The 10,307-nt window shown below is 42.9% G+C and overlaps 1 protein-coding gene across 1 annotated transcript in view; it reads left to right on the forward strand.

The window, feature by feature from the left end:
• Nucleotides 1-817: 817 nt before the first annotated feature.
• The window catches only part of bmpr1ba (bone morphogenetic protein receptor, type IBa), a 146,133-nt gene continuing 136,643 nt past the window's right edge, over nt 818-10,307 (forward strand). The window contains exon 1 of the mRNA XM_084176647.1: nt 818-968. The gene's annotated coding sequence lies outside the window, so the exon portion shown is untranslated. The remainder of the gene's footprint in view (nt 969-10,307) is intronic.

Here is a 10,307-nt window from a genome sequence, read left to right on the forward strand (position 1 = left end):
CTAATAGTTCACCTAATTTCTGTTTATGTGACAAAACAAGCTATCATTGTGTAAATAATCATTGTATTATGTAAACTGCTGTGAAATATATTGTCCATAAGCAAAAATATTGTATTTTCAGCTGTTTGAAGCTGGTGTACAAAACCTAAAGTAAAAGACGCAAAAACAAACCATAAGAATGGGAAGCATAGAAATAGCGCACATAGAAAATATATACCGCTTCTTAGACTTCTATGTGAATTTGGTCAGGTTGCCCAAAAAGTTACATATTGCAGTATTAAAAGCATAGGGTAGTGGAATCATCTTCCTGTTCATTGTTTTTACAAGAGTCATGTAATCACCACCATGACCCTCAATGGATTGTATTTATGTCTTCTGAATAAATAGAACAACATAATTCAATGCATAATGACGTCACCTAAATGAAAAATAACAATAACAACCCCTGAGATTTGACTCAGTCACTTCTATTTTTTTTATCTGAGATCCACGTTTCATGACTGTTCCGCTGGACACCTTGATATTGGTTACTTCAATGCCAAGGTAGCATTGACCCCCAGCCGTTCCATATGTATTTTATCTATTCCGGAGCTACCACACCTTGTTCAACTTGTCAACCAATCAGCAAGGAGAATCAGGTGTTCTAGTTAAAGCTACAACGACATTTTGAAACGCCTGGGGGTCCCCAAGTAGAGGTTTGAGAACCACTAACCATCCTCAATTCAAAAGCTGTTTTCTTGACTGCACTTCTTCAATACGTCGGTAGTTGGAGCCAAGGAACTGAGCAGTTCTTAAGAAGTAGAACGCTTTTTTGAGAGATAGAGAGGTTGTTGACTCAAGAATGCGAACGTGAGACATCTGCAGAACGGACAGACAGACGGTCGGTCCTCTAGTGTTCAGAAGAGTATCATCTGTAGTGGATTCCCGAGGTGCTGACTACAAAAGTCTTCTGGCATTCTGAGAGTAAGGTGAGAACAAATAATGTGGGCTAGAAGGTTGAAATACTTTGAGAGCTGGAGGCGTTTCAATTTCGAACAGTCGAATTGCTGCCTTCATCAGTCTGAAAGCTACTGCGATAATCACAGGTAGAACAGCAAAACATGTTTATTCAGGCACGGGAGTTGAGTAGTTTGCATTTTACACAATCAAGGAATGTAGCCTACCCTCCAGTTTGAGACACTTTGTTGCTATAACACTTTTTTTTAATAGTGTTTCATAAATCCAGTCGCTTACAATGACAGCTCCAGATCTCTATATCTAATGGCACTAAAATGTGGCTTTTCACACAGCCTGGTCATATAGACTAAACGTAACATAGTAAATGTAAATCCGGGTTAACAAATTAGTATGGTATGTTACTTTTGGTATGGTTACAGAAGACAGAAGGTTACTTAAAGGAAAACCAAACAAAAACTATGTTTTTGCATTTGTTTCATTAGTCCATTGTTGATATAGTCCCAAAATGTTTTGCTTGTCAGCAATAACGTTTTCAAGATATGTAGCATTCAAAATAGATGTCGCATTTTTATATCAACAATGGACGAATAGTTTTTTGGGTAACATTTTCCTTTAAGGCAAAAACAAAATGAGGGTGGTTGGTTGGGCGTATTACACGAACATCTAGCAACCCAAAGGTTGCGTGTTCGAATCTCATCACGGATAACATTTTAGCGAATTAGCAACTTTTCAACTATTTACTACATTTTAGCTACTTAGCATGTTAGCTAACCCTACCCCTAACCATAGCCTTAACCCATTTAGCTAACCCTTTAACCTAACTCCTAACCTTAACCCTAACCCCTAGCCTAGCCAAAGTTAGCCAGCTAGCTAAAGTTATCGTTAGTCACCTAGCCATCTAGCTAACGTTAGCCACAACAAATTGGAATTCATAACATATCATTCATTTCGCAAATTTGTAACATATTGTATTTTTGCAAATTCATAACATATCATATGTTTTGCAAATTTGTAACATATCATAAGAAGTGGATGATGGACATCCACAAATGAATACCTACCATAAGAAACATAACATATCATACTGAAGGAGTTTATCGAATATACGTACAGAATAATACGAAATGCTTTGAGACCAGGTTGCAGTACATCCCAGCTAGCACATTTGGTTCCTTGGAAGTTGGAACTTATGTTTTTGGTTTCACATTGGTTGTGGAACTAAGCCATACATTTCCTGACCAGTAAAACAGAAAGTATTTCAAACATTCTGAGAACAGAAGTGAAAATGTTGCCTGTTCTGGGAAAATTTATTTTTATGTTGCAGGGAGGATCTGTGACGTTTTACTCTGGTTCCTTGAAAGTTTTTCTGGGAGGTTTTATTAACGCTCTGAGAGCGGAAATTATTAGGTTATTTGAAGGTAGTTAAATAACATTCTGAAAACATTCTCTAAATGTTCTGAAAGTTTTATGGTTATTGCTGGACTTTTTTTTAACACTAGGGGCTCTATTCAATCTGTAATGGTGAAGCGTTATAGATTCCCTGATAAACATGTAATGTTAATTTACGATTGAGCTGACGTATGCAGCGTGAATGCAGTTTCTGCTAAAGCGGGAACAGTGCCTTTAAATTTGAATTACGTTGGATTTTCGCAAAACGGATTGAATATGGCCCTAACAACAAAATGTAAAGGTTATTTGGAGGTTTTTGAATACCTTATTGAAACATTCAGTGAATGTTTTAAGACTTTTAATAACACTTCTAGCTTATTTTGGGTAAGCACTCCAAGCACAGATAGGACACATGGAAATTAATTTGCTTAGGCTTCAATCATGCAAACACATTTTATTTTCTATTGTGACACGGCATCAGTGAGAGTTGAACCTATGAAATTATCTTCCACTGCGCCACCAGGCTAATGCTAGTATGCCATGTTTTGTTTAACGCATACAAACCTGTTCATTTTAGTCTATTCAAACAGACCCCATTTCAAAGGAAACAATCACTCATTAAGATCAGGTGTGGCCAATTAGTGGGCCAACACACCTGAACACACTTAACAAGAGAGTTTTGTTGACGTTGAGAAAGGAACATATTTTTTTAAATAACGTTATTAGAGCGTTTTCTGAACGTTACTAATGTTTTCTTGTTGTTTTTATGGAAAGTTTTTTCTTCATGTTCTGAAAATGGAATGTATAGATGGGTTGGTCGTTTAGCAACAAAACCAACTTGTACGCAACTATGGGGCAAAACAGACGGGGTTTGCTTATTTTTTTGTTTTGTTTAGTTTTTTTAGTCATTTAGCAGACACTCTTATCCAGGGCTTAGACTGTTAACATGTAAACAATATTTTGTCTCCATGTTTATTGAAAACGAATACATTTGCACAATGAGCACTTTTTGTCTCTCAAATACATCGTTACAGTTGTTGGTTAGCTAGCAAATTTTTGCCATATTAGCATAGACATGACATTGGTCAAGACAAGACATGGTATCAATAACAAGATGCAACGAGCAGAAATGAGCCACTTACGATTCCCCACATGGCAGTTTCTTGTAATTGTTGCTAGCTATCTGACTGTTCAGAAGCATAACAACACACGCCTTCGGGCCACATTGATGCGCGCGCATCATTTTCGTGATGTTGTCAGTCAACCCGTCTATACAGTATGTATTTAGAATGTAATCTGAAAGTTACTAAAGTTTTCTTCATGTTCTGAAAACGAAATTAAGCGCTTGTTGATGTTAATGTGTAGAATTATTATTTTTAGAACATTCCTAGAATATTGCAAAGAACTGACATAAAAGTATGAAAATGTATGCACTCACTAACTGTAAGTTGCTCTGGATAAGAGCGTCTGCTAAATGACTAAAATGTTAAATGTAAAAGAGAACCATACCCCCGGTGCCGATGACGTGGACGTCGATTAAGGCAGCCCCCCGCACCTCTCTGATTCAGAGGGGTTGAGTTAAATGTGGAAGACACATTTCAGTTGAATGCGTTCAGTTGTACAACTGACTAGATATCCCCCTGTCCTTTCCTTCCTACATTCTCTGAACATTCTTAGAACATCGCTTAAGTCACACCATTTCTGAAAACGCTCCCAGAATGTATTAAAAATATAACATTAAATAGAACCACATGGGAACTTGTGTGGAATGTTCTGAGGAAGTACAGACATTTCCACAGAAGAACATTGTTTCTTAAAGTTCTCTGAACAATTTGAGAACATTACTTTAAATATAATCATGAGGAAACGTGTAGGAAACGTAATGATGAAGTACTGAAAAACGGATGTTCTTGGAACTATTTGACAACATTGCCAATGTCAAACCATTGGAAAACGTTCCTAGAACATTACGTAAAAATTTAATGAAATGTAACCATGGATGAACTTTTAGGAAACGTTCTGTTAAAGTAGTGAAATACCAAGTTCCATCAATGTGCTGAGAATGTTCCAGAGCCAAGCTACTATCCTGCACCATAACCCAGAAAGTTGTCGGAAGGTTCAAGGTTGTATTCAAAATAACCATAGGACAACGCTCAGGGAAAGTGTCAATCTGGACGCTATAAGGCAGCGTCTCAAATGACACCCTATTCCCTATTTTCTGCACTACTTTTGACCACGTAGGGTTGTGCACTATATGGGCTCTATTTTCTGCACTACTTTTGACCACGTAGGGTTGTGCACTACAGTGAGGGGACAAATTAGTTGATCCCATGCTGATTTTGTACGTTTGCCCACTGACAAAGACATGATCAGTAGGTTTATTTGAACAGTGAGAGACAGAATAACAACAAAAAAATCCAGAAAAACGCATGTCAAAAATGTTATAAATTGATCTGCATTTTATTGAGGGAAATAAGTATTTGACCCCTCTGCAAAACATGATTTAGTACTTGGTGGCAAAACCCTTGTTGGCAATCACAGAGGTCAGACGTTTCTTGTAGTTGGCCACCAGGTTTGCACACATCTCAGGAGGGATTTTGTCCCACTCTTCTTTGCAGATCTTCTCCAAGTCATTAAGGTTTCGAGCCTGACGTTTGGCAACTCGAACCTTCAGCTCCCTCCACAGATTTTCTATGGGATTAAGGTCTGGAGACTGGCTAGGCCACTCCAGGACCTTAATGTGCTTCTTCTTGAGCCACTCCTTTGTTGCCTTAGCCATGTGTTTTGGGTCATTGTCATGCTGGAATACCTATCAACGACCCATTTTCAATGCCCTGGCTGAGGGAAGGAGGTTCTCACCCAAGATTTGACGGTACTTGGCCCCATCCATCGTCCCTTTGATGCGGTGAAATTGTCCTGTCCCCTTAGCAGAAAAACACCCCCAAAGCATAATGTTTCCACCTCCATGTTTGACGGTGGGGATGGTGTTCTTGGGGTCATAGGCATTCCTCCTCCTCCAAACACGGCGAGTTGAGTTGATGCCAAAGCGCTCGATTTTGGTCTCATCTGACCACAACACTTTCACCCAGTTCTCCTCTGAATCATTCAGATGTTCATTGGCAAACTTCAGACGGGCCTGTATATGTGCTTTCTTGAGCAGGGGGACCTTGCGGGCGCTGCAGGATTTCAGTCATTCACGGCGTAGTGTGTTACCAATTGTTTTCTTGGTGACAATGGTCCCAGCTGCCTTGAGATCATTGACAAGATCCTCCCGTGTAGTTCTGGGCTGATTCCTCACCGTTCTCATGATCATTGTAACTCCACGAGGTGAGATCTTGCATGGAGCCCCAGGCCAAGGGAGTTTGACAGTTCTTTTGTGTTTCTTCCATTTGCGAATAATCGCACCAGCTGTTGTCACCTTCTCACCAAGCTGCTTGGCAATGGTCTTGTAGCCCATTCCAGGCTTGTGTAGGTCTACAATCTTGTCCCTGACATCCTTGGAGAGCTCTTTGGTCTTGGCCATGGTGGAGAGTTTGGAATCTGATTGATTGATTGCTTCTGTGGACAGGTGTCTTTTATACAGGTAACAAACTGAGATTAGGAGCACTCCCTTTAAGAGTGTGCTCCTAATCTCAGCTTGTTACCTGTATTAAAGACACCTGGGAGCCAGAAATCTTTCTGATTGAGAGGGGGTCAAATACTTATTTCCCTCATTAAAATGCAAATCAATTTATAACATTTTTGACATGCGTTTTTCTGGATTTTTGTTGTTATTCTGTCAAACGCACGTCAGTTTGCAATTTAAAACTGCCGCACTGGCATTTTCCAGCCCTAACACCAGGTTCGGTAATTTACCTGTCTTATATCTGCACAGATGGGCAGGGTGGAAATATTTGAGGTGTGTCCTTAAAAACATGATCCAAAGTGCTTATTTCAGACAGCGCTGATGGGGATATTTAAGACCAACCAAAAGCTTGTTTTAGTGGTAACGGAGTTGGTTATGGCATTAATTTTGACAACGGAAACGCATCCTATCCAGCCGTGACGCATAGTGCCCATATGCACATGGAACAAGAGTCTAATGTGCTTTTGGTGCCTGTATACTTCATATTTAGAAAAATTAAAAACTAATGTTTTTTCCCATTTCATTTTATTCGACTAAAAACCAAGCATAGCCTCCCCTCCTCTCAATGAAGGCTTTTTTTTTGCAATTGCGAAGTAGTCAAGACTGTCAAAAGGGTTTGACTCCTGAGACCGCTTGGAAATACATCTTAATCACTAAAGCTTTATTAAAATATCAAGTTTGAGAGGAGTAAAACAGTGAGCTGACATTCCCTTTTTATCTTTGTATTGTAGGCAGGCTCACATTATTTTAGCCATGCAGGTCCCATTTTGGACGTGTGTAAAACCCCCTCCATGATGTAGGCTACGTGTCCCCCCTCCATGATGTAGGCTACGTGTCCCCCCTCCATGATGTAGGCTACGTGTCCCCCCTCCATGATGTAGGCTACGTGTCCCCCCTCCGTGATGTAGGCTACGTGTCCCCCCTCCATGATGTAGGCTACGTGTCCCCCCTCCGTGATGTAGGCTACGTGTCCCCCCTCCATGATGTAGGCTATGTGTCCCCCCTCCATGATGTAGGCTACGTGTCCCCCCTCCATGATGTAGGCTACGTTTCCCCCCTCCATGATGTAGGCTACGTTTCCCCCCTCCATGATGTAGGCTACGTGTCCCCCCTCCATGATGTAGGCTGCGTGTCCCCCCTCCATGATGTAGGCTACGTGTCCCCCCTCCATGATGTAGGCTACGTGTCCCCCCCTCCATGATGTAGGCTACGTGTCCCCCCTCCATGATGTAGGCTACGTGTCCCCCCTCCATGATGTAGGCTACGTGTCCCCCCTCCATGATGTAGGCTACGTGTCCCCCCTCCATGATGTAGGCTGCGTGTCCCCCCTCCATGATGTAGGCTACGTGTCCCCCCTCCGTGATGTAGGCTACGTGTCCCCCCTCCATGATGTAGGCTACGTGTCCCCCCTCCGTGATGTAGGCTACGTGTCCCCCCTCCATGATGTAGGCTACGTGTCCCCCCTCCATGATGTAGGCTACGTGTCCCCCCTCCATGATGTAGGCTACGTGTCCCCCCTCCATGATGTAGGCTACGTGTCCCCCCTCCATGATGTAGGCTACGTGTCCCCCCCTCCATGATGTAGGCTACGTGTCCCCCCTCCATGATGTAGGCTACGTGTCCCCCCTCCATGATGTAGGCTACGTGTCCCCCCTCCATGATGTAGGCTACGTGTCCCCCCTCCATGATGTAGGCTACGTGTCCCCCCTCCATGATGTAGGCTACGTGTCCCCCCTCCATGATGTAGGCTACGTGTCCCCCCTCCATGATGTAGGCTACGTGTCCCCCCTCCATGATGTAGGCTGCGTGTCCCCCCTCCATGATGTAGGCTGCGTGTCCCCCCTCCATGATGTAGGCTGCGTGTCCCCCCTCCATGATGTAGGCTACGTGTCCCCCCTCCATGATGTAGGCTACGTGTCCCCCCTCCATGATGTAGGCTGCGTGTCCCCCCTCCATGATGTAGGCTACGTGTCCCCCCTCCATGATGTAGGCTACGTGTCCCCCCTCCATGATGTAGGCTACGTGTCCCCCTCCATGATGTAGGCTATGTGTCCCCCCTCCATGATGTAGGCTACGTGTCCCCCCTCCATGATGTAGGCTACGTGTCCCCCCTCCATGATGTAGGCTACGTGTCCCCCCTCCATGATGTAGGCTACGTGTCCCCCCTCCATGATGTAGGCTACGTGTCCCCCCTCCATGATGTAGGCTGTGTGTCCATGCCCATCATGAAACCTGTAAAAATGGCTTGTTTTCCATTTCATATGTTCAAAACCCAAGCCCTCCCATAGGTCTACTATAACGAAGGCTGGTTCAACAACAAGCCCTCCCTTAGGTCTACTATAACGAAGGCTGGTTCAACAACAAGCCCTCCCATAGGTCTACTATAACGAAGGCTGGTTCAACAACAAGCCCTCCCTTAGGTCTACTATAATGAAGGCTGGTTCAACAACAAGCCCTCCCTTAGGTCTACTATAATGAAGGCTGGTTCAACAACAAGCCCTCCCTTAGGTCTACTATAACGAAGGCTGGTTCAACAACAAGCCCTCCCTTAGGTCTACTATAATGAAGGCTGGTTCAACAACAAGCCCTCCCTTAGGTCTACTATAATGAAGGCTGGTTCAACAACAACCCAAGCCCTCCCTTAGGTCTACTATAATGAAGGCTGGTTCAACAACAAGCCCTCCCTTAGGTCTACTATAATGAAGGCTGGTTCAACAACAAGCCCTCCCTTAGGTCTACTATAATGAAGGCTGGTTCAACAACAAGCCCTCCCTTAGGTCTACTATTACGAAGGCTGGTTCAACAACAAGCCCTCCCTTAGGTCTACTATAATGAAGGCTGGTTCAACAACAAGCCCTCCCTTAGGTCTACTATAACGAAGGCTGGTTCAACAACAAGCCCTCCCTTAGGTCTACTATTACGAAGGCTGGTTCAACAACAAGCCCTCCCTTAGGTCTACTATAACGAAGGCTGGTTCAACAACAAGCCCTCCCTTAGGTCTACTATAATGAAGGCTGGTTCAACAACAAGCCCTCCCATAGGTCTACTATAACGAAGGCTGGTTCAACAACAAGCCCTCCCTTAGGTCTACTATAACGAAGGCTGGTTCAACAACAAGCCCTCCCTTAGGTCTACTATAACGAAGGCTGGTTCAACAACAAGCCCTCCCATAGGTCTACTATAACGAAGGCTGGTTCAACAACAAGCCCTCCCTTAGGTCTACTATAATGAAGGCTGGTTCAACAACAAGCCCTCCCTTAGGTCTACTATAACGAAGGCTGGTTCAACAACAAGCCCTCCCTTAGGTCTACTATAATGAAGGCTGGTTCAACAACAAGCCCTCCCTTAGGTCTACTATAACGAAGGCTGGTTCAACAACAAGCCCTCCCTTAGGTCTACTATAATGAAGGCTGGTTCAACAACAAGCCCTCCCTTAGGTCTACTATAATGAAGGCTGGTTCAACAACAAGCCCTCCCTTAGGTCTACTATAACGAAGGCTGGTTCAACAACAATGAGTGTCTTTTATTTTTATTTTGGCTGTTTTATATCATTACATTTTACATATATTTGTTGTTGTTGTTAAAGAAAAACAAAACGCTTGTTTCATAAAATTTTATTACAACCAAATTTATTAGAACGATTCACCTTCCTGGTTTTAGGGTGACAAAGTCCATGGCACGCTTGCAATGCAACTTGGGAGATGTGTGGATGCGCTCTGATCTGTAAGATGGTTCTGATTATGTTCATAAAACATATGCCTATATGGGAGCAGGATAACAGTGAGTGGAAATTCTCTCTTTCTATTTATATTGGGTCTTTGTCCAATATTGGACAAATATTGGGCACCCAAATTGCGCAGTGGTCTAAGGCACTGCATCTCAGTGCTTGAGGCGTCACTACAGACCCCCTGGTTCGCTTCCAGGCTGTATCACAACCGGCCGTGATTGGGAGTCCCATAGGGCGGCGCACAATTGGCCCAGCGTCGTCCGGGTTTGGCCGGTGTAGGCTGTCATTGTAAATAAGAATTTGTTCTTAACTGACTTGCCTAGTTAAATAAAGGTACAAATAAATAAAATAAAAAATGTGTCTAGCTACTGTGAAAAGTTTGGATGTGGGTGAAACCCTCCATAGTCTGCGTTGTTTTAATATGATATGCCCACGGGGAGAAATGATGGTGCCTGTAAGTGTGACATAGCCTATTTAAAACTAGTTGTTGTTTTGTTTAGAATTTTATTATAACTATGCGTTCTCTTTTTATCAATAAATAATTTAATCTTACATAATGCAATTTACAGTAGGCCTAGCCCCTATATCAGTGTGAATGCTATTGAAGCC

Source organism: Coregonus lavaretus (genome assembly GCF_964263955.1).
Source record: "Coregonus lavaretus genome assembly, chromosome: 14".
NCBI classification, from domain to species: Eukaryota; Metazoa; Chordata; class Actinopteri; order Salmoniformes; family Salmonidae; genus Coregonus; species Coregonus lavaretus.